Raw genomic sequence first — 19505 nt, 5'->3', positions numbered from 1 at the left:
TGTATTTTGTTACTTCAGTTTATGTATGCAGGGAAAGCTGATGCAAATCATAATTGTGCATATGCAAATTAAGGATTTTCTACGTTCAAATTGTTTACCTGTAACGTGCTTTTTCAGCTCCTATTTTCCAGCCTTTCCAGCATTCGGAAATTGTATTATAGTTGCAATGTAGTGCAAAGCAGGTATCTGACACATGACACCGAACAAGTCCCTGTCTAATTTTTTTCTGTTTAAGAATTGGACTAATCATGTTGTGCATTTACTTAATGGTTACATTTATCAATTGTATTTTACAGATAGCATAACTGAGAGCAGACACTGAAGGCAGTTTGCCCAAGATGCCAGTATTTCCTGTAATTCTGGTTGTATTTTCCTGATTTGATTTGGAATGATTCAGTTAAGAACTATATGTAATTTCATAGATGTGTGATGTTAGTATCAAGTTTGTGGCTCATCAGATAATGTTCAGGCTCACCATTTTCCTCCGTGTGTGCACCTGCCTGGGTTTTCTTGTAACCACAACTCATTTTATTTCCAAATTTTCCCACGCTTGATATGCCATGGGCCATCTAGTAGGGTCGATGTCCGTGTTGTGTTACAAGGTGAATAGTTTAGTTGGATTTCAGCCATCCTTTAAAGCAAAAAGTACTTTTTCCAAATATTAAAACTATTTCTTGTATTTGTTAGGTCTTTATATAACTCAAAGGCAGTTGAAGCGATTTCATTTAAACCATGGATGTAATTTTTCAGTGCTGAAGGCAAAAGCTAAAGAAGTGGAGGAGCAATTGACAACGGGCTGAGAAGGTGGAGGAGCTAGTTGGCATAGCCAGAAGGCTGTGGGGGCCACTCCCCTCCTGGCCCCTTTTGACTCTCAAGTCCCTGTAGTCTGTTGGCTGCATTGCTGGTGGGGAGATGCCAGACGTGAGAGCTTTGAGTTTGATTTAGCGCTAGTACTGTAACATTTAAAGGAAATGAAGGATTCGGCAAGTGAGAACTGGTGAGAGATCCAGTGAAGGCTTTCTGAGGCATTAATGGTCATTGCAGTGGAGTCCTCTTATATTATTCATGCCCTTTGAGCTTTTAGCCAAGCTAAGCACTCAGTGCTCAAGTGTGATAGTAGTAGGTAAAAGGAAATTAACCCTGTAGCGATATATTGAAGGTTTCTTGCCAAAGTAATAATTTTGGCAGTGTGCTTAGGGGATAGAATCATGTCTAAGAGAGGGGAAAACAGATTTCAACTCTGAACTCATCTAAGAAAGTGCTCAAGAGTACTCTGCAGTGAAGCGATAGAAAGACTACTTGAACCTATATGTAAGTCCTAGGGTCCCTTCCTGCCTTATCCTTCCTTGTCAAAGTATGTCTTCCAAGTTTCAAGAGAAGCTGCAAAATGAGTTAGTACTCAAAGCTTTCCAATGATGCTATGGAAAGCTTTGCTGTAGAAGGCTTCAGTGTGTTAAGTCTGACTGTAGTAGCCAAGACTTCTCAATCATTTGTAGATCAGGTACCAGAAATCTGTACCTGAATTCCAGTTTGAGTCTGTAGATATTACTGTGTTTGTGATTGTTTCTTTGAACATGTTTTCCTTAGGTAAACTCCTTATGTGTAGGATTCTTCTTTTCTTCCTCTCCCTCCTACCATTTTTAATTTATCCCATCGTTACATACAGTAGGACTGTGTGCTCAAGGGGACTTATAGGAAGGGTTCAGAAACAAGGAGGCTTTTAGTGCAGTGGATCTATATTGGTAATTGATCTGGGATGTTTGTGCTGGAGTGGGCTCTTGCATCCAGCTTCTACTCCCTGTCTATCCCCCAGCTCTTCTGAGGATTCACAGCAAGTATCCAGAATGTAAAACAGATCATTGCAAACTGGTGGAGAATGACCTCACTCAGAGGCTAAGAGGTACTTTGGGAAGGGAGTGAAGAAAGTGACTGTAAATAGAAATCCTTTGCTGGTCCATAAGCTTAAGGATGTCTAAACTTCGATATACCGTACGTAGCTTTTGTAGCTCGGACTAAAATATATTACTTTGGAGGCAGGGAAGGTAACTCCTGGTGGAAAAATGCAATACCTGTGCCAGGTACTGGTTAACTTGTGGGCACGGAACACAGATTTCCCCATGTGCTCACAAACTCTTTATATCCAGACGACTCCTTTTTCTTTCCCACTTACAGAAAATCACGTTCAAGCATAATATTTTTAAAAGCAAATTATTACTTAGAAGCACAAGGTCTGTGGCTTTTAGGTAAAAGACAATTCTGAAAATTTTACCCTGGAAAGTATATGTCTTCTAGATTGGAGGGAGCTGTTTTGGTTTTGTTGGAGCCAAGAATTTGACGCATTTGCCACTTGACATAAGACTTAAGAATAATTTGATTAAAGACTGTGCCTTGGAGTCCGCAGTCTGGAATAAAGGGTCTCAGTGAACAGCGTATCTCTCCATGCTCTGGTTTTCAGGAGAGACTAGAAGTGTTTGGGCCACAGCAATAAGGACCAGGAGGAAAATGATACATAAACCACAGTGATTAGTACCAGTCTGGGTATCATAACCACACCCAGGACACTTAAGAGACAGAAAGGAGAAGAGTTTAAAAAAAAAAAAAAAAAAAGTCATTCTTGTGAAGATTGTTCCTCTGGGATTGTGCTCCTGACTGTGCAGCAGCATAACTGCATCTTAAATGTGCTGTTGCAATTTTACCCCTTGGACATTTTTCAGGCTACTAAACATTTCTTTTGCTGGCAGATATCAGCAATACATGTTCTTGAGATCCAAATGTTACTAATGGCAGCCTTTGAGTGATGATTGAGAAACTGTGATGGAAGCTTTGCCTTACTTTTAAAGTATGCTAAGCATTTGATAGTTAAGCAGTTAAACTCTTCTTGACATTGGTTCAAGTACAGCATTTCCTTATAACCATTGCTGATGGCAGATAATTTTCCTGATGTGGTGTTTTTGCTTCAGTGTCAATTAAGATGTACAATCAGTAACTGAATGCAGTAAAAAAGATGCTGGAAGTTCCAGAAAGTCTCTGTTGAAGGGCTTTAGCAGTTCAGGCTTTTCCACCACTTGCCTGTCATCTCATGACACAGAGCCTGTTACAATAGCTCTGTCCACAGTTAATTTTGTGAACGATTGCAAAAATTCCTGTATTGTTTTGTCCTTCTGTAGGAAATACTTTCAGATTCCTTGTAAGCTGCTTATTTTAAAAAAACCTCTGTGGTGTTACAGCCTCTAAAACAGCATGAACAGGTGCAGTCAGGCATGAACCCCACTGAGCCCTCCCAGCTCAGTTAGTGGTAGTGGGGGCCTCCGTTCACCTCCGCCAGGTGTACAGCAGGAGAGCCATGCTTGGATTTCAGTCCAGCCTTCAGTTCCCCCCACCAGCAATTGTGAAGGCGCCTGCAGAGCCACTGGGCTAAGGGTGCAAGCCTGTGACTTGAAACAAAGAAGCTATGTGCTTAGCCTCCATTGCAGTTAGTAAAAAGGGGAAGAGATGGGGAAATAAAAAGCAGTAGTCTAAGGATGAGAGAGCAGGGAAACACCACTCCTCTCTGTCAGAAGTGTGACAGGTAAGTCCTGCTCTGGTGAACAGGTAAGCTTAGCCTGGGAAATAAGGGGGAGGAACTGCAGAGACTGGGTTTTGCATAAAGAATGCTGACTCCATTTGAGTATTCGGCATGCCTGCTATGCTTAATAATGTTGGTATTTAAATAGTTTTAAGCAGGCTTTGAAGTTAGAGCCATGTTGACTTAAGGTAGAGGTCAGTGTGTTGTAACTGTTGGCTGAACATTGATAACAGCTTTGTGTACTTTTACGTTTTTTAAGCTAGTTGACAAAACCCAGAAGATTTAGGAGTATGATTTTTAATCGAAAATTTAGTAATTATGGCACTTTTATGTGGCAAAAACCCAACAAATCGCAGAAGGCTGTTATTTTTCTTTATCCATAGTACTTTTCTTCATGGCCTAATTGAATGTGTGAAATGCAACTCTTGGGCCCGGATTTTTCCTCCAGCATGCAGAGAAGCGTGTATTTATGGTTTTAAATTTTGAACCATGCTTGTCAAGTGTTTTAAAGCAAGGAAATCCCAGGCAAGAGGGAAGTGGGTATCTCCCATTGGAATCGGCATGTAGGCATAATGGCTGTGCCTGGGAAACTGGTACAGAGCAGCACTTCACGCTACAACCCCTGCGGGCACTGGCAGCAGTGAAACAGAGGAAATTTTAAAGAGTATCAGTGTAGACAAGCCCAGTGCTGCTTATGTGGAAGGAATTGGTCCAGAAGATTTTATCTTCTATTTAGGTTTGCTGTTCGCTGCTCACGTCACACCTCCTCACTATTCTTCCTTCTAACTTCCAGGATTGCCTTCTCTTGCAGGTGAGGCTCCCCTTTCCTGATCTTTGTTTGAAGAAGGTGTGAGAGGTGATAGCAGAACGTTGAAGAAGGGCATTCAGTTGTATTGCCTGTATTGTCAAGAGTGTTTAGAACTCTTGGGATGGTGATTGCTGGAGGCACAACGCTGTTTCAGACCTTTAAAGATATGGTTGAGTGGAGATTGTACTGGTATAAAGAGGCCAGTATGGGTTGAAAGAGCAATTACAAGAGAGCACTCCAGTGCAGCTGAAGTGAGGAAAAAAGTATCCCCTCCCCTGCGTTTGACAGGAGTATGTTTACATAATTAGTAGGAAAACTGCTCTCAAATATCTAATTTTGTGTATATTCCCATGGGGAAAAATGCTTTCAGAATTTTGTGTATATTCCCGTGGGGACAGTAGAATGTGTGAATATAAACCACCCTTGATACCACGTTTTTGGCACATCATCTGTCTGTTCCTTCAGATGCACACAGCCCTTCCTTGCACTCAGAGGTTGCAGAAACCAGGTAAGCATCAGCCCTGAGGGCACCAATGCCCTGCGAAGCTTCATTCAGGACCTCTACCTGTGCACTGTTTCCCCAGGGGTCCAGGGACTGCCCTCAAGCTCAAGCCTGGGCCTTAAGTCCTGGCCTGAGTGGTGTGGTAGGTGTGCCTGTCTCTAGCCTTGCTTCCTGGACCATGAACTTATGTTGTAGATACGGTGTCTTCTGTCTTGCCCTGTCCCTAGGCTCCAGCTCCTTTTGCTCCTAACTGGACCGCTGGGTGGCCCTTGGACCTGTTTCATCACTCTCCTTGCTTGGGACTGTCAGTGGACCTTGTCACCAGCATACAGCTCTGCCCACCATGTTCAGACATGGTGGGACTGCACCCTGTAAGTGCCCTGGGGTTTCCTGCTCTTTTTCTTCTGGAGCTGCCAGCCCCTGATGGACCCTGAGACCACAAGGCATTGTACTGACTGAGTCATTTCTGGTGAGAAAGTAGCCAGAAGAGGTGTAACAAACTATCTGCAAGATCACTGTCTCCTTTTGAAGCTGAAACAGTTGTAAAAGTGAAAACATGAGAGCACAGGGTTAGTGTTTCTTTTCTTGCTGGTGGTATTTTAGGGTTTTTTGTTTTTTAAAGCTGTTCCTGCCTGACACCAGCCACCCACAGTACTGGTAAACAGCACATGGGTCATGGTTTAACTAAACACTACACAGCCGCTCGCTGATTCCCCCGTTGGGATGGGGGAGAGAATCAGAAGAGTAAAAGTGAGAAAACTCGTGGGTTGAGGTAAAGACAGTTTAATAGGTAAAGCACAAGCAAAGCAAAACAAGGAATTCATTCACTACTTCCCATCAGCAGGCAGGTGTTCAGCCATCTCCAGGAAAGCAGGGCTCCATCACACGTAATGGTTACTTGGGAAGACAAATGCCATCACTCTGAACGTCCCCCCCTTCCTCCTTCTTCCCCCAGCTTTATATGCTGAGCATGACATTGTATGGTCTGGAATATCCCTTTGTTCAGTTGGGGTCAGTTGTCCCAGCTGTGTCCCTTCCCAACTTTTTGTGCACCCCAAGCCTACTCGCTGATGGGATGGAGTGAGGAGTAGAAAAGGCCTTGACTCTGTGTAAGCACTGCTCAGCAGTAATGAAAACATCTCTGTATTATCAACACTGTTTTCAGCACAAATCCAAAACATAGCCCCATACTAGCTACTATGAAGAAAATTAACTCTTATCCCAGCCAAAATCATCACAACATGGCACATAGGAAAAATTCTCTTTTCTGTCGCCCCATACTTGCCACAGGACCAACAATGGGAGGCAGCGGTGATGCTGTTGGTGGTTACTATCTGTCGCTGATATGGGTTCTTGGAATGAAAGGGATCCTGAAGTGAAGGCGTCTGTTTATATACCAGCAAGCATAAGATCTTGTCAAAATACTAAGTAATATGTCTTCTTTTTTGTGGCAATATATAGCTTCTTTTATCTCAGGTCAGTGATAACAGCTTCCATTTTGCACTTCATAAATTGTCCAACTATCATTCTCTCATTCTGCCCCTCATATTTAGGAAGGTCTCTAGAAATGTTTAAAATACCTACAAAACCCCCTTGATTTTGAAAAGGTTAGACCGGTTTTGTTGATTACTGTTGTCTTACCCTCTGTTGCAGCTTTGCCTATACATCTTTCTGTTGTCTCTTTTCTTAACCTTAAACTATAAGCTCTTCTTAGTTCTGCATTTGTGTGGCACACTTCATAAGACTTTTTATCACTGTAGCTACAGTGATATAATTTATAACATGTTTTTCCTGCAGAAGAAACTGCTACTGGTATGTCATCTCCATTGCCCATAGTGGATCAGAGCATCTGTCCATCAAGGTTCAAAGTGCTTCCCTTATCAACAGTAGCTCCGTTTAAGAAAAAAAAATAAAATCTGTAGAAGATTATTATATTGCACTTTTCCTAGATGTTTATTGTTATGTTTTGCCTTGAAACAGGAGCGTTTCTATGCTTTGTGATTGATGTTTATTGTTATTAATTCAAATATGCATGTTTGCATTGCCAAAGTGTCTAAAGTCCTCATCACAGGTCAGGTGCCAGCTGTTTTGGATGCTCTGTGAATGCAGCACAAAACCCCAAATCCTTCATTTCAATTCATTTGCAAGCTACGGAAGTCAGGTTTATTAATCAAAAACATACTGTGCCACCATTTCTGCTTCTTTAGAGTACAGCATTTGCTATTTCAAATCTTTAAAATCTTTTCCTACTGTTATATTTATTTGAACTAATCAAACATATATTCTGTTCACCAGTGTTATGATTTTATCAGATATTATTAAGAGTTTGCTTTATGTCAGTGTTACATGCCATTTTTCCTGAATTTGTGTTCTGCATTTTGTACCATGATGTGTATAATACAAAAGTTGTTTCCATACGAATTGGATTATGTTTTTCTCTTAATAGAGAATGTTTTTATTAGACTCTATGTAATCCTCTGCATATGACAAACCTTCTTCTACCTCATTAATGTGATGTACTCTGGTTTATAGCCCACTGTGATCACAGTCTAGTGACTTCTGTCATTCTACTGCATTTCAGTTTTGCTTGTTATGTCATTCTCTTTTTACATGGCAGAGTAATTTTCTCTCTTTTACACCATTCTTCATCCTGCATCAGCCTTTTGAGCCCCAGATGTTACTGGTCTAAAAATGGGACAGAAATTAACCCTGAACTCGGAAGACCCCAAACACTCTTTTTTTACCACTTTTAGAGGCTACCGTGTATGAATGCATCTCGATGCCTCTCACAGGGAGAACATTTTTAAAGGGGCCAGGGCTATATCACAGCACTGTCATTTCAACATCCTTCTGCTGTGAGGGATACCTGGAGTAACAATGGGCTACGCAGATAAACCAGTTATGCAGATTCTCCAGCTGTGTTTATCCCCACCCTTTTCCTTTAGCCCCTACCTTGTGGGCACTACTCAGTGCTGTTCTGTCCACAGCCAGCCCACACCAGTAGCTATCTGTTATGTACTGAGGGCTAATCATCCGCTTGTCAGCAATTGCACATTATTTCCATACCACAGCTTCAAAATCTATCTCTGTCTTCAGACCTCCAGACAGGCCTTGCTTTCTCACTTTGCCTTGGTTATAGAGCTGCCCTGTGCTACAAAGGGTACTGGTGAATGGGGGAAAGGAGGATCTGCTGGCAGAGGATGGTGGAGAGAAAAATCCTGGGTAGAGTCCTCTCCTAGTAAGCTGGAGGTCTGAGTTTCTATTTCTACCAGGATCTTCAGTTGTCAAAATTAACGTGCTGTGTGATGGGGCATTTCCTGATGTTTGCTGTAGCAGGGAGACATAGGACAGTTCCTGTTTTTACAGCAGCTAGGTGTATGATGCAGTATGTGGAGACTTCATTTTGCTGGCATTGGGTGCCCCTAGGCCTTGTTTCTCAGCATAGCAGCGAGCGCGGGTTCTCTGCTGTCCTCTTTGGCTCATCTGTCTCAGGGAGCTGTTGCCTACGTCTCTGAGCTTCAGTGGGGTCAGGGAAAGTCTAGGCGATCAAGGCGATGCATTTTACAGGGCTGCCTGGTTTGTAAGAACTTCATTATGACGGATTAACTTTCCTTTTGAATGATTGCATATGGTACATCCAAATGAGAGATTGCAAAGCAGCCTGGCAGCCCAAGCAGAGCAATTAAAAGGCCCTGTGTGGGCAGGGAGTTGGTGAGAGGGCCACGCTCCCGTGGCATGGCCTCCTTCCAGCGCATTGGGGGCTCCTTGTGCGTGCGCTTCCTGCCGGAGCCAGCCCTCCCTCCTCCCAAGTGCTCCATTAGGTCACTAATGAACCTCAGCAGGAAAAGACAAAATGCAGTTCATGAATAGCTTTATAGTCCCCTTTCTCCCGCCCACCCCGCTCTGTCCTGGGAATATGCTGCCAACACAGTGACCAGAGAGGAATCTGGAGGCATTTGCAAGATAATGCCATATCAAATGTTCCGTTCTCACACTTTCTTCTTGCATTTTCAAAACTGTTTACATATTTCCTTTCGGTTTACATGAATAAGCACACCACTCAGAGACTAAAAAGGGGGAAATACGCTTCCAAATGTGCAAAGCCACATAACTGTAATAAATTGCTTTAATTACGTATGGTGTGTTTACCTTCTGGAAGCCTATTATGCATTTCTGCCTCCAACAAGAAGCCTTTCTTGTTTGCTTGCTGCTGTTTACCAGGCTGGCCATCCTTCCAAAGTAATCCTCATCCAAATTCTCCACTTGACAGATGCTCACCGAGAGCCTTTTTGATCCTCAAATGCTCAGTGTCATCTTGGATGTTGCTCTGGCAGGCAGCAAAAGGTAGAGACTGGCTTTTCTCCCTAGGAATTTGGTGTCTTACCATGTTTTTAGGTAATATGTCTTTCATCTGGTTTATGATGTTTTTAGAAAGATATAAAGCTACAGCTCAAGGCAGAGTTGTCTCACTTGTGAATACAGTTTCAGCCAACTAGGAAGCACAGGTGGAGGTCATTTACATCATCCTTCTCCAGCAGTCACAGTTCCTGGGTACTTGAGCAGTGCTGTTGCATGCTTTTCTGTAGTTACTGTTTTTCCCGGTAAGTGCCAAGTTCCTTCTATTTTCCTTTCCTTTCCTGCTTGGGAGGATTGGGAAGGTGTGCTGTCGGAGTGCTTTGGCTTCTTTAATTTTGGATGACAAAAGCTACAGAAGCATAATTATGTTATTTTTACTGCTGGCTAAATAATATTTCTCGCTCTTTCTTCTCCACCCTTGCCTGTATTTGACCTGTTGGGTTTTGTTTCAGTTTAGAAATGAATATGCTTTTTAACTCTTTCACCTTTTGTAAGGCAGATAGTTTCAGAGTTACTAAGCTTAAGTTATTCCCTACAATAGTCAGGAGTGATTTAAGGTGTTACGCAGTGTGAGAAAAGGTCTTGCTTTGAAGACTTTCAACTTGAAGTTGAAAAGGAGGTGGCAAAGATTAAAGGGAAGCTCTTCTACTTTCTGTTGGTGTTTCTCCCTATCTGCAGTCGGGAAAATCTGTTTAGTACTGTTGGGATTAAATGCAGAGAAGACCTGACAATAAAATTTTCTCTTCCTCTGGAAAGAAGTGGTTTTTCAGAAGGTTCAGAGTCAATCTGGAGAGCTAAAACAACCTTTCACATTATGGTGTCCTGTCTCTGCCCACCATACCCTGAGCCTTCTCTGAGGAGCTCCAGTGAAGCCAGCCAAAGTGATCCTAAGGGTCTAGACATAATGTTTGTGCAGCCCTTCCCACAGCTGGGAAACTGATAGCATTTAGCTATTCCTTTGCCCATATCTATCTGTGTGTGCAAAAGGGAGATACTTGTTCTTCCTTCCTGAAACTTTCTCTGTAGAAGTTGCTGTGCTCTCAGGATATGACAACCATATTAATGAATTCATCAATCACAATAATCTGATTAAATTGATGGGGGAGAGGGAGCCAGCAGATGAAACAGATTATTTTAGGATATGTGAGATGCCAAATTAGTGACTGACTCAGCATTTAAATGGAAGTGTTGCACAAGAGATTTACTAGTAACCAATGTAATAAATTATACTATATGGTTTTTCATCTAAGAGAAAGGCTCATGTGCTGTTACAGGGACCTGTAAATAAAACAGTGGCAAAGTATTGCATGTAAGATATGAGGTATATATTACTTTATATTTTTTTAAATATGCATATATATGTTTATGTACATTTTGCTTAGTAATGGACTAGGATATGGACAGTACTATGGAGAGAGTAGCATGGATTTTAAGCCTTGTACAGGCACTTTGGCCAGGACCTGGTGAATATGTTTTCAGGCATGTAGGAAACTGAGACTTGAGTAGGAATGGAGTTGCTTTGTGTCATTGAGTTTTCGGGGGCAATCCCCTAGAGTACAGAGGTAATGGAAGGGAAGCTTTCTGTCAGGGAGCATATGCTTTTGTGACGATTACATTGTGTATAGATTAGGACTTTTGGGAGGGAGGGAATGGGAGGATGTGCTTGGAACATAGGACCATCTGCCAGTACCTTGGCGTAGTCATTTCATTAATGAGAAATTTATTAGCTTGAGTCCAGCTGAGATAGACAAGAAAGGCAGCAAAAGGGACAGAAAACAGTCATCCAGCCACCACTGAAATGGGAAAGAGATGGCTCTGATAACCTGTAAAATCTGATTTTCTTAAAAGAACTGTTCTTGTTCTGCTTGGTAAGAAGGTATCAGTCTTCTTGTTGCTGAAAAAATGTTTTCCTTAACTTTGTGGTGCAGTGTGGGACATTCTTTGGTAGGTAAAATATATAACTGAGGGTGAGCTGGAATTGACAAGAAGGTGCTAGGAAAAAAGGAAGGAACCGTGATTTTTAGTGGGAAATTGGTTTTGCATCAAATGACTGCCTTTTCTCTTTGATAAACACTTGAAGGTGGCCTGTATTGAATGTTGGGAATTTAATATTTGTGGTGACAAAGGATGACACCTGGAAGACACAACTTTGAGAGTGGCACAGTCCCAACCCTGGCTATGCCAGCAACCTCAGAGAGTGCAGCCTGGCCTGTGCTCCATGTGAGGCAAAAAATCAGGGGGGTGCTCTGGGCAGGCAGAAGATAGTGCTCCAGAGGCAAAAAGGCAAAAGGGCAGTGGTTAGGAGCCTGTGAACACTGTTCTGCAACCTCACATTCCTGGTTCTGCTGCTGACATGGTAAGTGTCCAAGTTTGTGCTCTGTTCCTCAGTTTTGCTGTCCTGTAAATCAGAAGCCTGTTTTAGGGAGAGCTTTGCTATGATTCTGTTGACACAAGGCTTAAATGCTATTGTGTTTATAAACAGCTCTGTTTTTCTTTTGACAGTTGAGTCATACTTGTGTCTGGGTGAGGATGAGATGGCAGAGCCTTTGCCTAGAGAAAATGGCGGTGAGAAGTACGAAGTGGATTGAGTATTAGTATTTGGGAAATTATTTCCCTTTTGTCTGGTTTTATACTGTTCAGGTTGGACTGATAGTTAAGCTGAAGGGAAGGTATAAGAAAGAAGTGTTTCCCATGCAAAGCCCTATAATCTGCAACTGCCTAGGTCCACAGGAGCTTGGATGTGTTTAGGATACAGTGTGAGGGTTACGCAGTTCACCAGCAAGATGGTCTGATAAATAAAGCTGGACAAGGGCAATTTCTGTTTGCACTGCTAAGATAAAAAAAGTAGTTTCCCCTGACATTTTTGATGATTTATGAGGTAACTCAGATGGGGCATTGTCTCTGACTCTATTGTAAATCTGTTGAAACAAAAGGAACATGCATTTTCAAAAAATGAGTAGAAAAATATAGCTTAGGAGTGTCAAAACACCTAAGCAGGAGCCTTAACTGAAAGGGGTTTGGTTAGTCATCCACTTTGCAAATTCTCTCTTTGTATTGAGGAGGGGAGAAGATTAATGAGATGAAAATCTATGTTATTACAGAGATAAGAATGGGTTATGGTTGGGTCCCAAAGGAGAAAGAAGTTTTTTAATATTATTAAAAAAACCCAACCCTTTGCTGTGATTCATGTGTAATGCTTAGAGAGTTCCATGCCAAAAAAAATAATTATAATACTGTACAGCATGGTGTTTATATATGTAAATATATGTACAAATACTGGCACAACATAAATTTAAATCCTGACCCTGTGCTTGTTGAATTTTGTGGAAATATTTCTGATGGTTGTGACAAGTGTTAGATCAGATTCTCACGCTGACAGGTAAATGTGGTCTAAAACTCAAACCGAAGCTTCTGCTTTTGCATAATTTTTTTCTACCTGTCTTAAAATGGAGAAGAGTTGATTGAAAGTCTTAAAAAAAATTTGTCCTGCACACTGGACCCTGCTGTGTTTCATCTACTAAAACACTGTTTGATAGTATCCTACAGTGATAATATTCAATTGCCATGTTGCATGCTTTTTAAACTGACAGTTCATGTATTTTCTCTCTCAAGTAGTGGAAGAATATTGTTGGTCCCACAAGGGCATGGTAGGTCAAGGTTTTGGCTCAGTCTACTAGTCTAAAAGGCTTTGCACTTAGTGAAGCCATAAAGAAACCTCCAGCTGGCTGGATGCCTCTTCTAAAAACACAAGTGTGGCCTTATTCTGAAATGATGCTCAGGCAAATTTCTGTATGCCTCAATCTCTTGGGATGAGAGAGGAGTGGGAGGGGGGCCTTCACTGATGTTCCAGTGAAGCCAGGAAAGTCAGATGTTTGCATGAAAACACAGGGAATTTAATCACCGATTGACTCAGAATCACTGTGAAAGGGTAGAATAAGACAGGGGAGGAGAAAGAAGACAGCAGAGAGCTTTTAACTTGAGGTGTGAAAAGAAATTAAGAAGGGAAGTAGAAAATTTCATTGCATTGCAAGCACAAAAGCTCCCTTAGCTGTTTATGTGAATTATGAAATTGTGGAGCTCCGTGCAGTGTTTTCCTTCCAGCTGCAGAGCACAGAGCTGAGTGCCTGCATTGGGAGTGTTACGTACAGCTTTGCTTTAGTGCCTTTCTGGGTCAATGACTCTCAAACAATGCCACACAGAGCTGCTTTAGTTGCACTTCCATGAGTCAATCTGTAAGTACTGATAATTCTCCCTGATCGTAACCCAGTGTCCTAGAGAATATGCAGGCTTTTTTGACTACTAATCTCAACGCATTTATGGTGTTCCTTGAACTCAGGTTGGTTGATCATGTGTACTTTTTCAGATGCTATTCTTCCTGACAATTCAACCACAGTCAGATTGTTGACTTCAAAAGACCAAGTGAAAAGATGTGGCCAAGTTCTTGAACCTGTAGCATTGAAAGAATTGATACTTCTCTCTTCGCATTGTTCTGGCGCTACTCTCTCAGTAGCCACAATCTGTAGCGTTGTCTCATGGAAAATAAGGAGAAAGAGAATTACTGGTTCATGCAAAGATTTTTTTCCAGGCATAATGAACAATAGGATCAAGCAGCTGCATCATTTATTTTCTTTTAACATGGATGTCTGTACCAGGTTGTTTTACCTCTGCATCCCAGAAAATATAAAGGAAGAGGGATGGTAGGCAGTTAAAATAGTGCATTTAAGTATTCTTCCAAACAAGCTCATATGGTAGTGGAGACTTCTGTGGATGTATCAGATATCTATTTCCATTTGTGGGAAAGTTTGGTGGCGATTTGAGCATTTATATAGTCAACCTCAGTGGCAATTGGGAGCCCCCAGGGAGGAGGCAACAGTCTGTTCAACATTTGTGCGTTACTCACCAGCTGACTGCACCTGCAGCCTTCGCCATCAGTGGCTGGCTATAGAAGCATTTTGGAAAGTAGCAGCAGTGAGGAGCAGAGCTTGAGAAAACTGTGTGGAAGGAGAAAGAAAGCTGTCGCACCTCAAAGTGCGGGAAAAATCCTGAAGATGCATGTCTGTTTCTGAGCATTGGCTAAGCTGGATTTGGGGCTGAACATTGGCTAAACACATGAAAGGTAATTGAGTAAGAAGTTTTGATGTCTTCTTTCCCCTCATCCCCCTGAAAGCATGACTTATTTTTACCTGTTTTCTCTGTTTCCATGTATGCAAATTTCCTTCCTCTCACCTTCTGAAAAAGGCAAAATGCACCTAATTAAACAGCTGCAGATACAGCCAATCTGCTAACAAGTCTTATTCTTTCACAATTTGGTTTCAAGATATCATATTTATTCTTCCAGATTTGGATTTCATTCAGCTATGTGCGTTTGCTTCCAGGAAGCCCTATATCTGTAATTTTTATTTGGTTTATTGAATGGAGTATCGCTTCTCATTATGTATCTTTTCTGTACAGCCAGCTGTGCTATGGCCACCTACTGGGCATCTTGGAAGTTGCTGCTGTGAACCTCAAAAGTGCATACAAGGAAAGCTGTTTAAACAGCACATTAGAACTGAATTATGGGCAAAACTCCATTTTCTTTATTGCAGTGTGTCTGTACAGTCATATCAAACGTGTCTTATATCTTTTATTTGGGTACAGATTATTGACTTTATTGGTTTTCCCCTTTATAAAAAATGAACAATGTTAAATTTAGTTTTAATTAGCTCCTTGGTGGGGTTGTATCATAACTTGGAATTGCCAATTCATAACATTGTAGGCACATTAGTGAGGTTAAGTGAGGAGCTGTTTATACTTTATTTCCCCCCCCCCATCACCTTAGATATTGGAGAAATCTCCTCTGCAATGCAGAGTGCACTTTGCTTTATGATAAAGGACAGAGATAAAAGTAAGCTTAAGGAACCTGAAGAGGCAACACTGTCCAGATCAAATATTGACAATGATAAATGAAAAATGTAGAGACGGAATTACATGGACTTAAAGTCAGCAGGCTGCTGACTTAATTTGCTTTATTTAATGGAGAAATAAATGATCCTCTTCCACTTGAAATTCTCCATGGTAGCTGTCAACTTCACTGTAAATTGGGGGTCACCATTTAGGCACAAAGCCTTTACATAGCTTTCTGTTGACATTAAATTCATTCCTGTGGGATTTGGGCTTCTAGGTGTTTTCAGGCTGTCTGGAAACTAACATGATTGCCTTTCATTAATCTGGTTATTTGTTTGCTATTTTTTTAAATGCTATTTTTAAGATAATGAGTGCTTTATGACTGGTCTAGGGGAGATAAGGCATTGCTTTGTCTGTGTGAGCCATGGTTTATTAGGACCAGGGAAAGACTAGTACCGAACTAGGTGTCTTTAGTTCTTTTGAGTGCTCTTAATTTTGAATGCTTTGGGGAGGAGTAGCCTAAATCAAGCCATGAGCAGAATTGTTTATATGATCTGAATGGGGTGAAAGGTTTAAATACAGTGCTCTGCTACTTTAACCCAGTAATTTAGAGAATGCTCAATGCTATCAATTTAATTACAGCATTGCTGTCAGGAGGTGTTGGCTCTGTGGCAGGATGGAACTGACAGTCTTTAAAGATATATCTGTCTGATACATAAATCATAATTTTTCCTCCTTCAAGACCATTCTTTGCTCATTGAGAAACAGTCAGAAACAAGGGGGGGGGGGGGGAGAGAACTGTAGCAATGGAAGTTCATCAGCTGAGAAAGCTGTTTCCTTCTTACCTGCGTGATGAGAGCAGAAAGCAAAAGAGAACAAGGAGAGATCTTTTCCTAATATTTTAGTTGTAGTCATTCCCCCTTTTTTTATGAATTTCTTCTCTTCTCATAAAGATGGCATGATTTTAGCTGCTAGGCTGCAGCACTGGGAAGAAGGTTGTTACTGATACCTTTTTCCCCATTGGCCTTGATGGCAATTGGTTTGGTTTTTTCCTTGTTGGGAGACATACAGCTAGCTGATAGCAGAAGAGAAAAGGACAGAGGCAAAGGCAGATAGCATTACAGTTTTAACACTTCACTCCTTGCATTGGCCTTTCTGAAAACTGGACTGCTGGAGCAGTCAGGTTCATGGGCATTTCAGAGCAGCGCAGTTGCAGGCAAGGAGAGTCATGCTGATGGCAGATCGGGTCTGGGCCACGTACCCTCCATGCCATGAATAGGCTTATAGGGAGGAATCCTTTCCTTTGCTGTGTGCAGACAAGGGGATGCCACATAAGGACATGCAAAATCTGAAGTAGGGCATGGGCTAAATGATGAACCATGCTAAGCCATTATTGAACTGATGCTTCTCCTTCCTCAGGTGGCTTTGCCGCCGCTTTCTGTTGTGAAAGCTTCTCTGGTGAATTACATTGCAGGCAACCCATCATACCAGAGGGAGGGGAGGAATTTAAGAGATCACTTCTAGAAATTTGAAAATAAGACTGCTTTCTCTTATCAGAAATAGAAATTCACTTAAGAGCTTCACTGGGTCTCAGAAAGCATTTCACTTCTCAAACCAGTTCTGCTGGATGCACATGAATGAGCCATAAAGGAGGTATATGTGTTAAGGTAATCTGTTTTGATGGCAAATATCCTTGATTAACTATTTTAAGTATATCCTTGCTGCTTAGTTTCCATTTCTTTCACTTCCTTGGAGATCCTGACAGAGAATGCGGTTTTCTCTGTAGTGCTTCTTTCTTGAGCATTTGCAGTTTCTGACAGTGACTTTTTCTGATAATTGTTCCTTGGTTTCACTCTTTCCCACATAGCTCTACGCCTTTTCTCTCCCCCTTGTCTATGTACCTTTTCCCCTTTTTTCCTGTTTTATTGCTGCAGTCCATCCATCCTTCCTCCCCGTACCCATTAAAAGTCACCCCTGTTTTTGCTCTCTGATGTCTTTGTGTAGCTTTGAACTTTAAAGCTACACAACTCTTTCAGTGATGTTATAAAGTATTTGTTATCCAGGAAGAAATGCAAACCTCAGGTGCCTGTGGTTTTATTTTATTTTATTCTTTCACAGAAATTAACTAAAAATCTCCACCATTTACTAAGCAGGGCTTTCTGTTCATGTCCCTGTAAATGTTTTCACATTTTGACTGTATGAAACTACCTTCTGTGTTTTCCCAGTGTATGCTTTATGATTATATATTTTCACTGTGCTTCTGATTTGGGCTTTTAAAGTTGTTCTTATTATTTTTAAACTGACTGCCATGTTTCCTTGGTGTAATTACTACAGAGACATATAGAGTAAAACTGTTGCCTGTCCAGTGTGACATGGATTGTTTGCCCAGACTGAGGATAAGATCTTCATGGGAAAATATTTCTACTTGTTTGGGCTCCCGTGTGAATACTGTTCTAAGTGGACTCTGTTGTATTTGATTATTGCAAATATTAAGGTTTTTATGCTTAGGAAAACTAAGCACCCTTCTCATTTTCCTGAAAGCTGTTTTATCTTGTAACAGTGAAGGGGACCACACACATGCTCTTGTATGTGCCCTGGGCATTCCAGACAGCATGTTACACTCAGGTTTGGCTCTTTTTCTGGAGTAAAAAGTAAAGTGAAACTTCCAGTGTGGCTGGTGTTTAAAGAAATAAAAGTGTCAGGAATACAAATGTCATTGCTTATTAAATCTCCATATGGCACACACCCTGACTAACGGGAGCTCCCGCAGGAGCCTGCGTGGCCGGCACACAGGCTCCTGAGCTTTCCTACTCCACCATTATGGCTGGTAAATTTGAAACTAAATACAAACACGGGAAAAGATATGATGCTCCTAGAGTTAATGACGTCTTTCCAAAATTGCTCAGTTGCGTGCTAGGCAGAGGTTCATTTCCATTAGTTAAGTGCTTTGATGCCTAGAGATGAAATGTGGTGTTGCCTTCTCTGTTAGCATTTGGGAGGTGGTGTTTAGCAGCTGTTGATAATGGTGGTAACGTGCACTTCCTGCTGAGGGTTTTCCAAACATAGAAATCTGTTTGCTTCTCAAGGACAATGTAGGCAGATGAGTATCTATGGAGGAGGGAAATGGGAAATTGTTAGGCAAGGTTTTTACCTCACTTCGCTTTCTGTGGAAGTGACAGCAGTGTCATCCCTTTAGTGTTGCTTTAAACCACTCCTTTTGTTGAAGGTTCTTCAAAATAAATCTTGCAGTGAATTCAGACTTGGCCAATTCCAGTCATATTCTACTGATGGAAAAATGTATCTGCTTGATAATATCACTCTGTTCTTTGTGTTTTGTCACTGGCTACTTATCAATTATTGCGTTGAGTTTAAATTCCTTGTTACCCCATTCAACTAGTGTTAAAATTCTGCCTCCCCTCTTACCCTGCCCTGTTGGGTTTCTACTTCTATCGGTTGTGACATGCCTTAAAGGAGAACTGTGGAACTGCAAAGAGCAGGAGTCTCTTTACATCATTGATAGAACTGTTTCTGAGCTTCTGTAAGTGTGAGCAAGTTGCATTTTTAAAAGCTGACGAGAAAATTATTTGTAATTCATGTTCCTCTCTGAGTGTCTCCCCTGCATTTGTGATCTGTTGATCCTTTTACTTTTTTCTGAGTCTGCTGTATTCTGGAAAGTAAAACCAACTAGACCAGAGTGATACTCCGTCTTGATCCAAGTCACCACTTTGGTAATAGTTTGCATCAGAAAGTGCAAGATATTTTGCAGTGAAACATCAGGGGACGGCCAACCCCTATGGGAAACTTATATTAAATGCCATTAGTTGGATGTTGGTGTATCTGCTTATGTGGGTCTTAACGACTACCATGGGGGCAGTGGACATGTGAGAGTCTTATCTGCTGCCATCATATAAATTCTACTAATAATTAACCTCATAATTTGATTGTTTTTATCAGTGAGTTTCACTGGATTGTCACAGTTCTGTGAAAAACATTTCTTTAGGTGTCTGTTCCTTTTATAGTGACATCAAACATTCATCCCTTTTGTAGTTTAGTTGTTTTGCTGTTGAATCTGGCTGCTCTGATGTTTACCCTGGTGTGTTGGGATCTGTGGAGGCCAGGCATGCAAGGCTTCTCGCTCTGCCTTCTCAAACTGTTCAGTGAAGAAACATAAGAATTATGGATCAAAATAAAAGAGGAAAGTTGTGTACTGAGGAAGGGCATGTGCTCTTTTCCTGAACTAATCTTTATCTAACCAGGAAAAAGGAAAAGAGAAAATTTTGCTCTTGTAAATTTGTGAGGAAGGCAGAGAGCTGGGTGCACTTGGTTATATTTACAGGCAGCACAAGTGTGGTTCTTATTTGTTTACTAATTGGCTGTAGATGTATTAAAGA

At 41.4% G+C, this 19505-nt stretch overlaps 1 protein-coding gene across 2 annotated transcripts in view; it reads left to right on the top strand.

The window, feature by feature from the left end:
- The first annotated feature begins 16742 nt into the window (after positions 1-16742).
- NDST2 (N-deacetylase/N-sulfotransferase (heparan glucosaminyl) 2) overlaps positions 16743-19505 on the top strand; it is a 57790-nt gene continuing 55027 nt past the window's right edge. For both annotated transcript variants that reach the window (XM_010567761.1, XM_010567760.1), the window contains exon 1: positions 16743-16781. The gene's annotated coding sequence lies outside the window, so the exon portion shown is untranslated. The remainder of the gene's footprint in view (positions 16782-19505) is intronic.

Source organism: Haliaeetus leucocephalus, unplaced genomic scaffold, assembly GCF_000737465.1.
Source record: "Haliaeetus leucocephalus isolate CR32 unplaced genomic scaffold, Haliaeetus_leucocephalus-4.0 Scaffold229, whole genome shotgun sequence".
NCBI classification, from domain to species: domain Eukaryota; kingdom Metazoa; phylum Chordata; class Aves; order Accipitriformes; family Accipitridae; genus Haliaeetus; species Haliaeetus leucocephalus.
This window is presented reverse-complemented; position numbering and strand designations above follow the sequence as displayed.